Below are 18,020 nucleotides of genomic sequence, written 5' to 3' on the forward strand. Positions count from 1 at the left end.
TTAAGTTGCATTTTTCCCACCTGTGGGTTATGGCATATTGGTTTTGTGTGGTGCCTGTGAGCATTCTATTACTTCATCTTTCATTTGTCTCTGTGTTGTTTTGGTGAGTTTCAATAATTAAACATGTGGAAATCTACGCACGCTGCACCTTGGTCTATTTATTCCAACGACCGTGACAAAGAATTAGATGCAAACACCATAATTGAGAAATGTACACATTCAGAGATATAGTTACGTGTGTTTCCTGTCCTTCATGAGGTCACAAAATGAAACACACTGTCCCTTAAGTGTCCACGGACCATTCCCACACTCTCAAGGTGGACATACTGTTTAAACTCCCATTTTGGGGATTTAGGAGTTTGGCCAAGTGAAATCCCTTGTTCACTCTGTGGTTCTCTCTCTGCATGAAAAGGGGGAGAGAATCTCCCTCAGGAATTTACGACCTGAGATAACAGAAAGTAAGTGTAGGAGAGAGTGAGAGGGGGGGAAGCCACGATCTACACCCAGAAAGGGCCATGTCATGACACTGTGCTACTCTGTTACAGAATTTAGTTTCCACAATGTGATTCTAGGCAAGCTTTCAGCCCTGAGATAAAGAGGGAGAGGGAGAAAGAGAGAGAGGTAGAGAGAGAGAGCTGGGGCAGAAAGAGAGAAAAAGAAAGAGATAGAGATGCAGAATAAAGACAGCCATCCTCATTCTCCGTCCTGACTTGTTCAAAGGGTTGGCAACCTTCAGACCAATTACACATCACAGGGCAGCCTGTGCAGCAGCCTCCGCAGTGTCCAGTGCCTCATATAAACGGCTACCCATGCATTTTTAATAAGCTATAATTTAAGGATTTAAATAAAGATCAAATTATTCCGGCTGCACCCAAGAGAGGTGTGTGTGTGTGCATGTGTGCATGTGCGTGTGTGCGTCAGAGAGAAGGGGGGTCTCTCTCACCACCACAGCTGCCAGCGTTGTGCTGTTAAGGCTCACAGAGTTCTCTAAACCCAGAGTTCTCTAACCCAGAGAAAGCTGCATCTCCAGGCTAGATGGCTGCTGTGAACATTGAGAGAGATCCGTGGGGATTCATTGACAGGTGTAATTAATGAGGTCATACTTGAGGTTGGCAGTTCCCTGGATATCCGATTCCTGCCAATCAGAGCTGATGCACCTGCAGCTTTCACAGTGGGGTGGGCCGGAAGACACCACTACCTATCAGGAAATGGGGCAGGCAAAAATCGATGGGATATATAATGGCTTTCATAACCACCCATCATCTTGCACCTAACACCAGGGTTCAATGACCTTCCTCCTAATGATAGAATGATTCTAGGGGTTCTACACTCTTAGAAAAAAATGGTTCTACCTAGAACCAAAATGGGTTCTTCAAAGGGTTCTCCTATGGGGACAGCCCTTTTAGGTTCTAGATAGCACCTATTTTTCTACATCCCTGTTCCAGATCCACAAGAAGTTAGTGAAAATATGACATATGACGCATATGGGCCACACAAATCATACATACAGTGTATTTTATGAAAGCGTCATGTAAAAACACTTCACCCTAAAGGCGTCCGCATGCTTCCCAGCCGAAACAGTTCAGCACAGTTTGCATATATTGTGAGTTTTTGTTCGTTTTGGACTTGGGCAAGGATTTTTTTGGGCTGTTTGGGCACACCAAAAATGTTCTTGAGGTAAGCTGAAGTCGGTAGCCGAAGTCTACAAAACCTTGTCAGAGATTGGTCAACAGTAGGGATTCTTCAATGAAGAGCCTGTTGTCATTCAACGAGAGACCACTTGTCCTTGAGAAATACTGCACCAAACATCCTAGTCAGATACAAAATTGCCAACGAAGATCTCCTCTGCAAAAACGTCAGAATGAATGAATGATTAAATATGACTATTTTGAGGAAGTGTATACTGGCTACGGTGTCTCAAAATGGACAAACAATACTATTGCCGCTTTGTACTCTTATCAAGTGAAAGTCTTTTAAGGGAGTATGTTAGCACACTCACTAGGTTCGGCTAGCCGACTTTGGCCCGGCGCCAGCCGAACTGAAGCATGCTGACGCCCTAACAGGTAAGTGCAGGCCAGCCCCACTCCCTCTACTCTGTGCTCCTCCTCACTGTCATATTAAGTGCATGGCGGGGCAAGTGTCCTTTTGCGCTTCCTGGATTAAAAAAAAACATATATACATTTTTTTCTGGTAAAGGTTAACAGCAAATGTCATCTTTCCATAAAAGCTGTGACTCAGTGGGTTCATGTCCCTGCATGTGATCCCCCGGCCTGATGACTGTCCTCCACTGAGTGCCGCTGATTTGGACGGCCTCCCCCAGCCTCTGACTCAGTCAACTCTGTTTATCCCTCTGAAGCCCTATTGCACTGTCTGCACTGCAGCCCCATTGACAATTCACGGTGCCTAATCTCATCCAACAGCATTGTGGGTGTGAAACTCAGAGCAAAATAACAACATTTCCTGAGATAGATTGAGAGTTACTCCCTGAAATTTGTTCTCCTGCCTGTCCTTGTTCCAAACCTCAGGGCTGTATGTGTTTATTACCTATAAACGTGTGGGAAAACCACTCTGGTCACACCTCACTGGGCCTCCCTCAGTCATCACTAATATGTGAAGATACTGATGTATTGAGGACAAAGAGTCAAACCAAGTGCCAAACATGCCGAACCTTAATTATGGCCTCGGCTCCTCCTCTTGCCTCCTTGTGCTGCTGCTTTGGCTCACCCTAACCCCTCACCTCCTCCTGCTCTGCAGACTCAATACTATTGCACGCCCTCAACTGTATGGGCCGTCACTCTGCCCTGAAAACAAAGGAAGCCTTGGCTGTGCTCTTGCTATCCATCACCACTGTCAGCCTTGCATAAATAGCTGTTAATTAAAGAGCAGATCAGCTGTGGGTGGAAGAAAAGGTCCTGTTCTCTAAGAGCTTTCAGCAGTGCAGCCAACGGGCCGAGGCCACGCCACTCAGCCCTATACCCAGCCTTCCCAGGCCCTCTCTGTTATTCTTCTTGTTTTTCATTTGTGCCTTCTCAGCATAAAGCCAGAGGAGAAATAATACCACCTGAACACAGAGCACCCCTGAACAAAGAGCACCCCTGAACAAAGAGCACCCCTGAACAAAGAGCACCCCTGAACAAAGAGCACCCCTGAACACAGAGCACCCCTGAACAAAGAGCACCCCTGAACACAGAGCACCCCTGAACACAGAGCACCCCTGAACACAGAGCACCCCTGAACACAGAGCACCCCTGAACAAAGAGCACCCCTGAACAAAGGGTACCCCTGAACAAAGGTCACCCCTGAACAAAGAGCACCCCTGAACACAGAGCACCCTTGAACAAAGAGCACCCCTGAACAAAGAGCACCCCTGAACAAAGAGCACCCCTGAACAAAGAGCACCCCTGAACACAGAGCACCATTGAACAAAGAGCACCCCTGAACAAAGAGCACCCCTGAACAAAGAGCACCCCTGAACAAAGAGCACCCCTGAACAAAGAACACCCCTGAACACAGAGCACCCTTGAACAAAGAGCACCCCTGAACAAAGAGCACCCCTGAACAAAGAGCACCCTTGAACAAAGAACACCCCTGCGGGCGAGCACGCACATATACACACATCTGCACACACACATATAGCACTGCACATCTGAATGGGAATAGAATACATCCTAGGCGGTGCCATAAAGATATGAGCTTCAATGGAAGTGGCTTATCCCTTCTTCATTTCAGAAGGTGACAGATGAATAGTCAGCCGGAGGAAGACCTCGGGCCTCGTGTCCAGAGCAGAGCTGGTTCACTGACGTGCTCTCCTCATGGGTTCATGTTTGGCAGATCCCCCCCCCACATACACCACGGTGCCCTCTCTGCTTCAGAAACCATTTAAATATAACATCCATAACACAACCACGCTGCAGCCATTACCCACCACAAGTCACCTCCACCAGCCATTAATCAACAATGCTGCATGTAAGCCTGCCCTCACTCTCTCTCTAGTCTCTCTTGTCTCTCTCTCTCTGTCCCCACCCTCTCTCCATGATGAAACACAGCAGTCCAAGACAATCACACATTCTAAGTGCTTCCATTTCTTTAACCTCTCCAGAGATGTTCGATCGGGTTCAAGTCCAGGCTCTGGCTGGGCCTCTCAAGGACATTCAGAGACTTGTCCCAAAGCCACTCCTGCGTTGTCTTGGCTGTATGCTTACGGTCGTTGTCTTGTTGGAAGGTGAACCTTTGCCCCAGTCTGAGGTCTTGAGCGCTCTGGAGCAGGTTTTCATCTATGATATCTCTATACTTTGCTCTGTTTATCTTTCCCTCAATCCTGACTAGTCTCCCATTCCCTGCTGCTGAAAAACATCCCCACAGCATGATGCTGCCACCACCATGCTTCACCGTAGGGATGGTGCCAGGTTTCCTCCAGACGTGACACTTAGCATTCAGGCCAAAGAGTTCAATCTTGGTTTCATCAGATCAGAAAATCTTATTTCTCATGGTCTGAGAGTCCTTTAGGTGCCTTTTGGCAAACAGTGGCTTTCATCTGGCCGCTCTACCATAAAGGCCTGATTGTCAGAGTGACCATAGGGTCTTTGGTCACCTCCCTGACCAAGACCATTCTCCCGTCTCGTTATAGTTGTGTTATTATTTCCTTTTTATTTAGCAAATATGTTCTATACTTTTTTAACTCTGCACTGTGGAGAATGGGATCGTAAGTAAGCATTTCACAGTAAAGTCTACACCTGTTGTATTCGGCGCATGTGGCCAATAGAATTTGATTTGAGCTGCTGAGGGACAGCTATGGTATCTGCTTCACACACACACACACACACACACACACACACACACACACACACACACACACCTGGTCGAACTAACAAAAGATCAGATGAGCCAAGCCATTTCATATAAATAGGTTATTCTTCCACAGCAGGCATAAGTGAAAACCTTTACGAGAGAGAGAAACGTGCAAGGTTACCACGCCCTTCTGATAGAAGGTTTGGCTGAAATGTTAGGACAACCTCTGTTTCTCCTGCATCAGTGCACACTGTAGCTCTCCCTGCAGCTCTCTCTCTCTCTCTAGCCCTCTCTCCTTCTCTCTATCCCTTTCCTTATATAGACCAATCTCTCCTGCTTGGGTCCTGACTGCCATGTCCCAGTTATTTACAGTACCTATAGAGTCTACACCCCCCTTGGATTTCTTCACATTTTATTGTGTTACAAAGTGCAATTAAAATTGATTTCATTTCCATTTTTTTGTCAAAAAGTAATATACCTTGATTAGATAAGTATTCACCAACTTGAGTCATTGTATGTTAGAAACCCCTTTGGCACTGATTAGAGCTGTGAGTCTTCTTAGGTATGTCTCATAAGAGCTTTGCATGCCTGGATTGTACAATATTTATAAGCTCTGTCAAGGTGTTGGGGGATCTTGGCTAGACATTGTCAAGTCTTGCCATAGATGTTTAAGCAGATTTAAGTCAGAACTGTAACTTGGCCACTCAGAAACATTCACTGTCTTCTGGGTAAGCAACTCCAGTGTAGACTTGGCTTTGTGTTGTAGGTTATTGTCCTGCTGAAAGGTGAATTCCTCTCCCAATGTCTAGTGTACAGCAGACTGAAGCAGGTTTTCCTCTAGGATTTTGCCTTTGCTTAGTCCATCCCATGTTTTTTCATCCTGAAAAGCTCCCCAGTCTTCGCCGGTGTCAAGCATACCTATACGATGATGCAGCCACGACCATGCTTGAAAATGAGGTGGCAGTTACTCAGTGATGTGTTCTGTTTGCCCCAAACATAAGGATTTGTATTTAGGCCAAAAAGTGATTTCCTTTGCAGTGTTACTTTAGTGCCTTGTTGCATACATATGCATGTTTTGGAATATATTCTGTATATTTGTATTCTTCTTTTCACTAAGTACAATGTTGTTGATTCATCTTCAGTTTTCTCCATTCCCAGCCATGGAACTCTGTGGCTCTTTTAAAATCATCAATGGCTTCATGGTGACATCCCTAAGCAGTTTCCTTCCTGTCCTGCAGCTCAGTTCAGAAAGACCACTGTATATTTTAATGTGTCTGGGTGGTTTAACCTCTTAGAGCTCTAGGGGCGCTATTTCATTTTTGGATAAAAAACGTTCCCGTTTTAAGCGCGATATTTTGTCACGAAAAGATGCTCGACTATGCATATTCTTGACGGTTTTGGAAAGAAAACACTCTGAAGTTTCAGAATCTGCAAAGATTTTGTCTGTAAGTGCCCCAGAACTCATTCTACAGGCGAAACCAAGATGATGCATCACCCAGGAATTAGCAGAATTTCTGAAGCTCTGTTTTCCATTCTCTCCTTATATGGCTGTGATTGCGCAAGGAATGAGCCTACACTTTCTGTCGTTCGCCCAAGGTCTTAGCAGCATTGTGACGTATTTGTAGGCATATCATTGGAAGATTGGCCATAAGAGACTACATTTTCCAGAGGTCCGCCCGGTGTCCTTTGTCTAAAATTGTGCGTAATCTTCAGGTGCAGGCATTTTCTCCTGGGATTCAGGAGAGAAAGCATGTTTCCAAGAACGATGTATCAATGAAGAGATATGTGAAAAACACCTTGAGGATTGATTCTAAACAACGTTTGCCATGTTTTCAGTCGATATTATGGAGTTAATTTGGAAAAAAGTTTGTGTTTTGAGGACTGAATTTATGGATTTTTTTTGGTAGCCAAATGTGATGTATAAAACGGAGCTATTTCTAATACACAAGGAATCTTTTTGGAAAAACTGAGCATCTGCTATCTAACTGAGAGTATCCTCATTGAAAACATCAGAAGTTCTTCAAAGGTAAATGATTTTATTTGAAGGCTTTTATGTTTTTGTTAATGTTGCGTGCTGGATGCTAACGCTAATGCTAACGCTAAATGCTAACGCGAAATGCTAACTCTAGCTAGCTACTTTTACACAAATGATTGTTTTCCTATGGTTGAGAAGCATATTTTGAAAATCTGAGATGACAGTGTTGTTTACAAAAGGCTAAGCTTGAGAGATGGCATATTTATTTCATTTCATTTGCGATTTTCATAAATAGTTAACGTTGTGTTATGCTAATGAGCTTGCTGATAGATTTACACAATCCTGGATACAGGGGTTTTTTCATAGCTAAACGTGACGCAGAAAACGGAGCGATTTGTCCTAAACAAATAATCTTTCAGGAAAAACTGAACATTTGCTATCTGAGAGTCTCCTCAATGAAAACATCTGAAGTTCTTCAAAGGTAAATGATTTTTTTGAATGCTTTTCTGTTTTTTTGTGTAAATGTTGCCAGCTGAATGCTAATGCTAAATGCTACGTTAGCCATCAATACTGTTACACAAATGATTGTTTTGCAATGGTTGAGAAGCATATTTTGAAAATCTGAGATGACAGTGTTGTTAACAAAAGGCTAAGCTTGAGAGCTAGCATATTTATTTCATTTCATTTGCGATTTTCATGAATAGTTAACGTTGCGTTATGGTAATGAGCTTGAGTCTGTATTCACGAACCCGGATCCGGGATGGGGAGATCAGAAAGGTTAATACTATGGAGGACCAAAGCTGCCATAATTAGAAGTAAATAAATAAATGCATATATAAATAGATAAATAAATATATAACTAAATCCACACATAATTAAATAAATGAGCAAGGACATACACAAATACTGACAAAAATTCATTCATTTTCTCTACACACTGTATCTGTATGTATTTAATTATTTATGTATTATCTAATTATTAAAATGCATTTATATATTTATTAACTTGTGTATTTCTTCCCCCAATCAAACGTCTGTGGGTGGTATCTAACCCACCATTGGATGATCAATGTCATGGCGCGTTGCTCAACTGCTTTTGCTTGCTTCTATACCACCTGTGTGAAGCTAGCCAAAATAACAACTAGCCACAATAGTAGAATTTGCAGTTCGCCTATAAAATACAAGTCCCGCATTGAAACTGCTGTAAACAGAAACAAATCACCTCACTTTTCAGCATATTGAACATTCATATAGCAATGCACAGCTTTACCTATGTAGCTTGAGTCCATGAAATTGAGTATCAGTCCAGAATAAAACTGTGAAGAGCTTACACAAATATTAGCGTCATTGCTCTTATTGCAGGACTTTGACCCCACCTTGAAATGAGCCACAATAGCTCACCAGCCAATAGGCTAAATAGTGAGGTGATTTCCCAGCAATAAGAGCTACGACGCAAATATTTCTAACTCTTTCAGTTGTGTTCTGTGGCTGTCACTGAGCAGGCTGATACCCCATATAATGGACCCAAGATCCACAGGTGTAAAAATGCCTTGCATGTGCACATGACTTTCCCCACACTAACCTTCTCAGCATTCTATCATAGCTTCCTGGTTTCCACCAATCAGAGTTCCCAAATACACATTTGGATTCTTACCCCTTCCGCTACAGAGATTGGAAATCTCTGATTTTTTAGAGTGTTCAAAACAACTGGGAACTCTGAGAAGAAAAAAAGAGCTCAGACTGGGAAAAATAGTTTGAGCGGTCATCTAACTCGGAATTCCAGCTCGGAAACTCAGGCCACTTTCTAGAATTCCGACTTTCCAACCTGAAGATTACTGATGATTTGACCTCGTATTTTTCAGAGTTCCCAGTTGTTTTGAACGTGGCAAGAGTGGCTATCGTTGTCGGCAGATGAAGACACAAGTTGTCTGTGTGATGAGTGTTTTGTGGAGGAAACGGTGGAGCATGTGTTATTTTGTGAACTGTAAGAAGGGAGAGATTGTGTGAAAGGGTTAGAGAGGCTGGATGGGGTTGGGGTTTGGGTGCTGTAGTGGTGGGAGGAACGGGGAGGAAAGTGGTGTCTAGGGCTCTATTTCACTTTCTTAGAGGAACTGGACAAATAAAGAGAATTTAATGCATGTAGGTCGTGACTGGCCTCACACTCCAGTACAGCAGGTGGCGGTGTAGGCCGATGCACCTTAAAAGTTGGATGCGATCCACCACCCAATCCCATAGAAAATGAAGAAGATGCAAGTTTGGCTGCCAACCAAGTTATCAGCGTGTTTATTTTAGTAAGATTGTGTGTGCATTGAAAAGGTGGGTTGTGGGGTTTCTTGTCATTTGTGTTCATACTACATTATGGTGATTGACTGCAAGCAATTACCTCAGGCCTAATTACATTGTTACATCTGTAGCTGTATAGTACGGCTGCAGCTTATGTATATTTCAGACTTGTAACTCTGTGGCACTAGACACAGATCTGATCAGATCACCATCAGTCCTGAGAGAGAAGGCCATACATCTTGCCTGTCTTAATTAGTTCTCTCTCTCTCTCAAGATGTTTCTACACATACTGCTGTAAATGTGTATGCTGTTATGTCAATATCCCTGTAAAAAAATGACACATAGGTGAACAAATATATTTGCTAGCTATTCATCCGATTGATAAAGTTGATAAAAATACCATTAACTAGCCAGATATCTTGAAACTGCTGGGTGAAAGCTAGCTAATGTTAGCTTACCCCCACCAACAGAGTGTTCCTTAGCTAGCTAGCTCCCACCAACAGTTCATCTTACACTACATGGACCAAAAATATGTGGACACCTGCTCGTGGAACATCTTATTCCAAAATCATGGGCATTATTATGGAATGGTTCCCCACTTTGCTACTATAACTGCCTCCATTTTTCTGGGAAGGCTTTCCACTAGATGTTGGAACATTGCTGTGGGGACTTGCTTCCATTCAGACACAAGAGCATTAGTGAGGTCGGGCACTGATGTTGAGCGATTATGCCTGGCTCGCAGTCGCCATTCCAATTCATCCCAAAGGTGTTCGATGGGGTTGAGGTCAGGGCTCTGTAAAGGCAAGTCAAGTTCTGCCACACCAATCTCTCCAAACCATTTCTGTATGGACCTCGCTTTGTGCAAAGGGGACATTGTCATGCTGAAACAGGAAAGGGTCTTCACCAAACTGTTGCCACAAAGTTGGAAGCACAGAACCATCTAGAAAGTAATTGTATACTGTAGCGTTAAGATTTCCCTTCACTGGAACTAAGGGGCCTAGACCAAACCTTAAAAAACAGCCCCAGACCATTATTCCTCCTCCACCAACTTAACAGTTGGCACTATGCATTTGGGCAGGTAGCCTTCTCCTGGCATTTGCCAAACCCAGATTTGTCCGTTGGACTGCCAGATGGAGTGTGATTCATCACTCCAGAGAACGCGTTTCCACTGCTCCAGAGTCCAATGGCAGCGAGCTTTACCATTCCAACCGACACTTGACATTGCACATGGTGATGTTAGGCTTGTGTGCGGCTGCTTAGCAATGGAAACCCATTTCATGAAGCTCCCAACAAACAGTTATTGTGCTGACGTTGCTTCTAGAGATATTTTGGAACTGGGTAGTGAGTGTTGCACCCGAGGTCAGACAATTTTTACACGCTACGCGCTTCTGTCATGTTGTCTTGTCTCTGTCCTTTCCCTTCACCCTGTCTCCCTCTGCTGGTCGTGTTAGGTTACCTTTTCTCCCCCGCTTTCCCCCAGCTGTCCCTTGTCTCCTCTAACTACCCATTCACCCCGTTCCCCACCTGTTCCCTTTTTCCCTCTGATTAGGTCCCAATATCTCTCTCTGTTTCTGCTCCTGTCCTTGTCGGATTCTTGTTTGTTTGTGTCATTCATGCCTGAACCAGACTGTCGTCATGTTTGCTGTAACCTTGTCCTGTCCTGTCGGAATCTGCCGGTCCATCTGAGCCTACCTATGTTTGGTAATTAAAGAAGCTCTGTTTAAGTTGATTCGCTTTTGGGTCCTCATTCACGCACCGTAACAGAAGAATCCGACCAAGAATGGACCCAGCGACTTCGGATCCTCTCCACTCAGCCGTCGAGATCCAGGGAGCGATGCTAGGCAGACACAAGCAGGAATTGTCTGCTGCTCGACATGCCGTTGAGACCCTGGCCACCCAAGTCTCCAACCTCACAGAACAGGTTCACCATCTCCGCCTCGATCCACCGGCCACTTCCAGGGCTTTCGAATCTCCGGAGCCCAGAATCAATAACCCGCCGTGTTACTCTGGGGAGCCCACTGAATGCCGCTCGTTCCTCACTCAGTGTGATATTGTGTTTTCTCTCCAGCCCAACACTTACTCCAGGAGCACTGCTCGTGTCGCCTACGTCATATCTCTCCTTATTGGACGGGCTCGTGAGTGGGGCACGGCAATCTGGGAGGCAAGGGCTGAGTGTACTAACCAGTATCAAGACTTTAAGGAGGAGATGATACGGGTTTTTGATCGATCTGTTTTTGGGGAGGAGGCTTCCAGGGCCCTGTCTTCCCTATGTCAAGGCAATCGATCCATAACAGACTACTCTATTGAGTTTCGCACTCTTGCTGTCTCCAGTGGCTGGAACGAGCCGGCCTTGCTCGCTCGTCTTCTGGAGGGTTTCCGCGCAGAGGTAAAGGATGAGATTCTCTCCCGGGAGGTTCCTTCCAGCGTGGATTCCTTGATTGAACTCGCTATTCGCATTGAGCGACGGGTTGATCTTCGTCACCGAGCTCGTGGAAAGGAGCTCGCGCTCTCCGTCGCCTCCCTCTCCGCATCACTACCATCTTCCTCTGCCGGCTCGGGTGCTGAGCCCATGCAGCTGGGAGGTATCCGCATCTCGACTGAGGAGAGGGAACGGAGAATCACCAACCGCCTCTGTCTCTATTGCGGTTCCGCTGGTCATTTTGTCACTTCATGTCCAGTAAAAGGCCAGAGCTCGTCAGTAAGCGGAGGGCTACTGGTGAGCGCTACTACTCCTGTCTCTCCTTCAAGATCCTGCACTACCTTGTCGGTCCATCTACGCTGGACCGGTTCGTCAGCTTCCTGCAGTGCCTTAATAGACTCTGGGGCGGAGGGCTGTTTTATGGACGAGACCTGGGCTCGGGAACATGACATTCCTCTCAGACAGTTAAAGGAGCCCACGGCCTTGTTCGCCCTGGATGGTAGTCCTCTCCCCAGGATTCAGCGTGAGACGCTACCTTTAACCCTCACTGTTTCTGGTAATCATAGTGAAACCATTTCTTTTTTAATTTTTCGTTCACCTTTTACACCTGTTGTTTTGGGCCATCCCTGGCTAGTTTGTCATAATCCTTCCATTAATTGGTCTAGTAATTCTATCCTCTCCTGGAACGTCTCTTGTCATGTGAAATGTTTAATGTCTGCTATCCCTCCTGTTTCCTCTGTCTCTTCTTCACAGGAGGAGCCTGGTGATTTGACAGGGGTGCCGGAGGAATATCACGATCTGCGCACGGTGTTCAGTCGGTCCAGGGCCACCTCTCTTCCTCCACACCGGTCGTATGATTGTAGTATTGATCTCCTTCCGGGAACCACCCCCCCCCGGGGTAGACTATACTCTCTGTCGGCTCCCGAACGTAAGGCTCTCGAAGATTATTTGTCTGTAGCTCTTGACGCCGGTACCATAGTCCCCTCCTCCTCTCCCGCCGGAGCGGGGTTTTTTTTTGTCAAGAAGAAGGACGGGTCTCTGCGCCCCTGCATAGATTATCGAGGGCTGAATGACATAACAGTGAAGAATCGTTATCCGCTTCCTCTTATGTCTTCAGCCTTCGAGATCCTGCAGGGAGCCAGGTTTTTCACTAAGTTGGACCTTCGTAACGCTTACCATCTCGTGCGCATCAGGGAGGGGGACGAGTGGAAGACGGCGTTTAACACTCCGTTAGGGCACTTTGAATACCGGGTTCTTCCTTTCGGCCTCGCTAACGCTCCAGCTGTCTTTCAGGCATTAGTCAATGATGTCCTGAGAGACATGCTGAACATCTTTGTTTTCGTTTACCTTGACGATATCCTGATTTTTTCACCGTCACTCCAGATTCATGTTCAGCACGTTCGACGTGTCCTCCAGCGCCTTTTAGAGAATTGTCTTTTTGTGAAGGCTGAGAAGTGCACTTTTCATGCCTCCTCCGTCACATTTCTCGGTTCTGTTATTTCCGCTGAAGGCATTAAGATGGATCCCGCTAAGGTCCAAGCTGTCATTGATTGGCCCGTCCCTAAGTCACGCGTCGAGCTGCAGCGCTTTCTCGGCTTCGCGAACTTCTATCGTCGTTTCATCCGTAATTTCGGTCAGGTGGCAGCTCCTCTCACAGCCCTTACTTCTGTCAAGACGTGCTTTAAGTGGTCCGTTTCCGCCCAGGGAGCTTTTGATCTCCTCAAGAATCGTTTTACATCCGCTCCTATCCTTGTTACACCTGACGTCTCTAGACAGTTCGTTGTCGAGGTTGACGCGTCAGAGGTGGGAGTGGGAGCCATCCTTTCTCAGCGCTCCCTCTCTGACGACAAGGTCCACCCATGCGCGTATTTTTCTCATCGCCTGTCGCCGTCGGAACGTAACTATGATGTGGGTAACCGCGAACTGCTCGCCATCCGGTTAGCCCTAGGCGAATGGCGACAGTGGTTGGAGGGGGCGACCGTTCCTTTTGTCGTTTGGACTGACCATAGGAACCTTGAGTACATCCGTTCTGCCAAACGACTTAATGCGCGTCAGGCGCGTTGGGCGCTGTTTTTCGCTCGTTTCGAGTTCGTGATTTCTTATCGTCCGGGCTCTAAGAACACCAAGCCTGATGCTTTGTCTCGTCTCTTCAGTTCTTCAGTAGCCTCCACTGACCCCGAGGGGATTCTCCCTGAGGGGCGTGTTGTCGGGTTGACTGTCTGGGGAATTGAGAGGCAGGTAAAGCAAGCACTCACTCAAACTCCGTCGCCGCGCGCTTGTCCTAGGAACCTTCTTTTCGTTCCCGTTCCTACTCGTCTGGCCGTTCTTCAGTGGGCTCACTCTGCCAAGTTAGCCGGCCACCCTGGCGTTCGGGGTACGCTTGCTTCCATTCGCCAGCGTTTCTGGTGGCCCACCCGGGAGCATGACACGCGTCGTTTCGTGGCTGCTTGTTCGGTCTGCGCGCAGACTAAGTCCGGTAACTCTCCTCCTGCCGGCCGTCTCAGGCCGCTTCCTATTCCCTCTCGACCGTGGTCTCACATCGCCTTAGATTTTGTCACCGGACTGCCTTCGTCAGCGGGGAAGACTGTTATTCTTACGGTTGTCGATAGGTTCTCTAAGGCGGCTCATTTCATTCCCCTTGCTAAGCTTCCTTCTGCTAAAGAGACGGCACAAATCATCATCGAGAATGTTTTCAGAATTCATGGCCTTCCGTCAGACGTCGTTTCGGACAGAGGTCCGCAATTCACGTCTCAATTTTGGAGGGAGTTTTGCCGTTTGATTGGGGCTTCCGTCAGTCTCTCTTCCGGCTTTCACCCCCAGTCTAACGGTCAAGCAGAACGGGCCAATCAGACTATTGGTCGCATCTTACGCAGTCTTTCTTTTCGCAACCCTGCGTCTTGGTCAGAACAGCTCCCCTGGGCAGAATACGCCCACAACTCGCTTCCTTCGTCTGCGACCGGGCTATCTCCTTTTCAGAGTAGCCTCGGGTACCAGCCTCCGTTGTTCTCATCTCAGTTCGCCGAGTCCAGCGTCCCCTCCGCTCAGGCTTTTGTCCAACGTTGCGAGCGCACCTGGAAGAGGGTCAGGTCTGCACTTTGCCGTTATAGGGCGCAGACTGTGAGAGCTGCTAATAAGCGTAGAACTAAGAGCCCTAGATATTGTCGCGGTCAGAGAGTTTGGCTCTCCACTCAGAACCTTCCCCTTAAGACGGCTTCTCGCAAGTTGACCCCGCGGTTCATTGGTCCATTCCGTATCTCTCAGGTCATTAATCCTGTCGCAGTGCGACTTCTTCTTCCGCGATATCTTCGTCGCGTCCACCCGGTCTTCCATGTCTCCTGTGTTAAGCCCGTTCTTCGCGCCCCCGCTCGTCTTCCCCCCCCCCCCCCATCCTTGTCGAGGGCGCACCTATCTACAGGGTCCGTAAAATCTTGGACATGCGTCCTCGGGGCCGTGGTCATCAGTACCTAGTTGACTGGGAGGGGTACGGTCCTGAGGAGAGGAGTTGGGTTCCCTCTCGGGACGTGCTGGACCGTGCGCTGATTGATGATTTCCTCCGTTGCCGCCAGGTTTCCTCCTCGAGTGCGCCAGGAGGCGCTCGGTGAGTGGGGGGGTACTGTCATGTTGTCTTGTCTCTGTCCTTTCCCTTCACCCTGTCTCCCTCTGCTGGTCGTGTTAGGTTACCTTTTCTCCCCCGCTTTCCCCCAGCTGTCCCTTGTCTCCTCTAACTACCCATTCACCCCGTTCCCCACCTGTTCCCTTTTTCCCTCTGATTAGGTCCCAATATCTCTCTCTGTTTCTGCTCCTGTCCTTGTCGGATTCTTGTTTGTTTGTGTCATTCATGCCTGAACCAGACTGTCGTCATGTTTGCTGTAACCTTGTCCTGTCCTGTCGGAATCTGCCGGTCCATCTGAGCCTACCTATGTTTGGTAATTAAAGAAGCTCTGTTTAAGTTGATTCGCTTTTGGGTCCTCATTCACGCACCGTAACAGCTTCAGCACTCGCCAGTCCCGTTCTGTGAACTTGTGTGGCCTACCACTTCACAGCTGAGCCGTTGTTGCTCCTAGACATTTCCACTTCACAATAACAGCACTTACAGTTGACCAGGGCAGCTCTGGCAGGGCAGAAATGTGACGAACACACTTGTTGGAAAGGTGGCATCCTATGATGGTGCCACGTTGAAAGTCACTGAGCTCTTCAGTAAGGCCATTCTACTGCCAATGTTTGTCTATTGAGATTGCATGACTGTGTGCTCGAATGTATACACCTGTCAGCAACGGGTGTGGCTGAAATAACCAAATACACTAATTTGAAGGGGTGTCCACATACTTTTATATGTATAGTGTAGCTAGCTAGCTAAATGGCCTCGAACAAGTTCTCTAGATAAGAACTAGCTATATTATTGGCAGATATATTGGTAGATAGTTACTGACTATTTGAACAGTTGTCGTCAAACTACTGTGTTCCTTGCCTGTTATTTAATGCTTTTCTGGCTGAATGTTGGCAAGAAAAACACCCCTCCTAATTTTACTGCAAATAATAGGCTGTGTTGTTTTCATATAATTTTGATCATTTAATGGGCTTGTGCACATTTACATTACTGTTTCATTAGCTGGTTAACAAAGTTACTGACTGACTAAGATAATTATTTTTCATGTTTCTGTTGTTGTTGCATTTCAGGTGGAGTGGCATTGCTGACAGACCAGGGACCATATTCACAAAGAATATCAGAGTAGTACTGATTTTAGGCAGAGTTTTTCCTTCACACTGAGTACAATTACATTGACAAGTGGGAGGTTATCCTAGATCACTAGCCCTATTCTGAGACGCTTTGTGAATATGGGCCCTGGAAGAAAGCTGTTGCCCAATACCTTGCACAGCAGTCGTTTCGCCACAGGATCCTAAAGCATGAGTAGGCAACCCTGTTCCTGGAGCGCCGCAAGGTACTGCACGATTTACTTTCCACTAGGCACCACACGTTTGCTACGTTGCGGACCGGTTTGTACCGGACACCACCTTTTCCTAAAACATTCTTGTACGTTCTTGAAAAGACCGAGATACGGCTTGCTTTGTTTTGGTGGGTGTGGCTTGAAGCAATGAGTGACGTATTTAAAGGGCAGTGGTGCATTTTTAACCCACAACCCTCCACCTTTTTCAACTAGTCGTTCAGTACAGCACCATTTCCGTTCAATTACGTTATGTACTGAACGCAGCCCTGAACAACTGAGCTAATTGATCAAGGTCGGTTAAATCAAAAACATGATGTGCCTGCAGCATTCCTGGATCAGGGTTGCCTACCCCTTCCCTACAGGTATTAGTCAATGCTTATGAACGGAATACTGTATGTGAATTTCCATATATCAGTGGCACTAACAAAAGGGTTGAATTGTTCCGCAACATGTGCAGTAAATGCTAACATGGCTTTGGTGATGAAAGGTACATAATGCATTTATTGTCATCTCTCGATCAGGCATCTGCATGCTGTGACATCAGCCTGGATGGTGACATATTTTCAAGCTGCCTGACTGAAGACTGAGGCCTTCAGTGGTTCCAGAAGAAAGGGCTTTACCTGGGAGTACAGCAACAGTCTCTCTGTCTCGCAGCCAGTCTGTCAACATGTATTGTATGTAACCACTCAAATTCATACCAACAGCTACGGACGCAAGCACTGACTTATATTGACTTTGTCTACTTGTCCCATTCTTCAATCTTGTCTGGGATATATATTTTAGTTGACACACCTGTGTGATGTATCTGATATACACAAGTAAAAATATATTCACCCTGGACACGGTACTTCCATTTACTTTAGACCTTTTGAGTCATAAGCTCTAAGGGTTGTCTTTATGTTTAAGTTACCACCGAAGTTAGTAAAAGTTAGTAACAAACACGCTATGAAAAAATTATTGTTTATTTATTATTTGTAATCAAAATCTAATTCAAATGAGTTTATACAAAACTAAATTGCATTTGTTCCCCAAAATGTGGCCTTTAAAAAAGCTTTGATAGTTGCATCCTTCCTCAGGGAACTGTCTGCTGGTGGCAGGTTTTTTTTCATGTGCTGCTCTAGAGTTCCACAGCCCAGCAGACTCCTCCGGGGATAGGAGTATGGACATGTTAGTTTTGATAAAAGTCCGGGAGACATATACAAGGAGAAGAGGGCATGAGTTTTGGCGTGAGTACAGTAAATCCAATCCAACCAGTGGCTCTGGATAATATGCTATGTCATCACACAGGCAGACTGCCACAGTGAAGGAGGTTTACTATGGTGCATCATGTTTACTATTATGAGTGTAGCTTACTGCGCTGGAGAGATCACAGGTTGGTCAGAAGGCTCTGGAGATCCTTGGACCATTCTGACTCTTTAGCACCTAGAGAGAGATGGAAAGAAGTCATGAGTGCAAGAGAGAGCCCAGGGCCTCCTGCCTAGTATCATGCAATGTAAAGGAACACAATAATATAACTTACTGACAGAGTACTCCATGTTCCTGTTTATGGTACCACATCTCATCTCACTAAACGATTGCTAAGGTGAAACAGTATATTCCACTATGGTGG

General features: G+C 46.2%; 1 protein-coding gene and 1 long non-coding RNA gene across 38 annotated transcripts in view; one reads left to right on the forward strand and one right to left on the reverse strand.

Moving 5' to 3' along the window:
- LOC110533864 (RNA-binding protein Musashi homolog 2) overlaps nt 1-18,020 on the reverse strand; it is a 321,141-nt gene that overhangs the window by 239,289 nt on the left and 63,832 nt on the right. The window lies entirely within an intron of this gene.
- LOC149980014 (uncharacterized) lies at nt 6,676-17,069 on the forward strand. 2 transcript variants are annotated; one of them, XR_016483703.1, is made up of 3 exons: nt 6,676-6,814; nt 7,183-7,244; nt 16,933-17,069. It is a non-coding gene; the product is annotated as an uncharacterized LOC149980014 (long non-coding RNA). The 2 variants fall into 2 exon arrangements; XR_016483702.1 differs by lacking the exon at nt 16,933-17,069 and adding an exon at nt 16,143-16,243.

The sequence above is a fragment of the Oncorhynchus mykiss genome, chromosome 10 (genome assembly GCF_057628025.1).
Source record: "Oncorhynchus mykiss isolate SJ-2025 chromosome 10, ASM5762802v1, whole genome shotgun sequence".
Classification (NCBI taxonomy): Eukaryota; Metazoa; Chordata; class Actinopteri; order Salmoniformes; family Salmonidae; genus Oncorhynchus; species Oncorhynchus mykiss.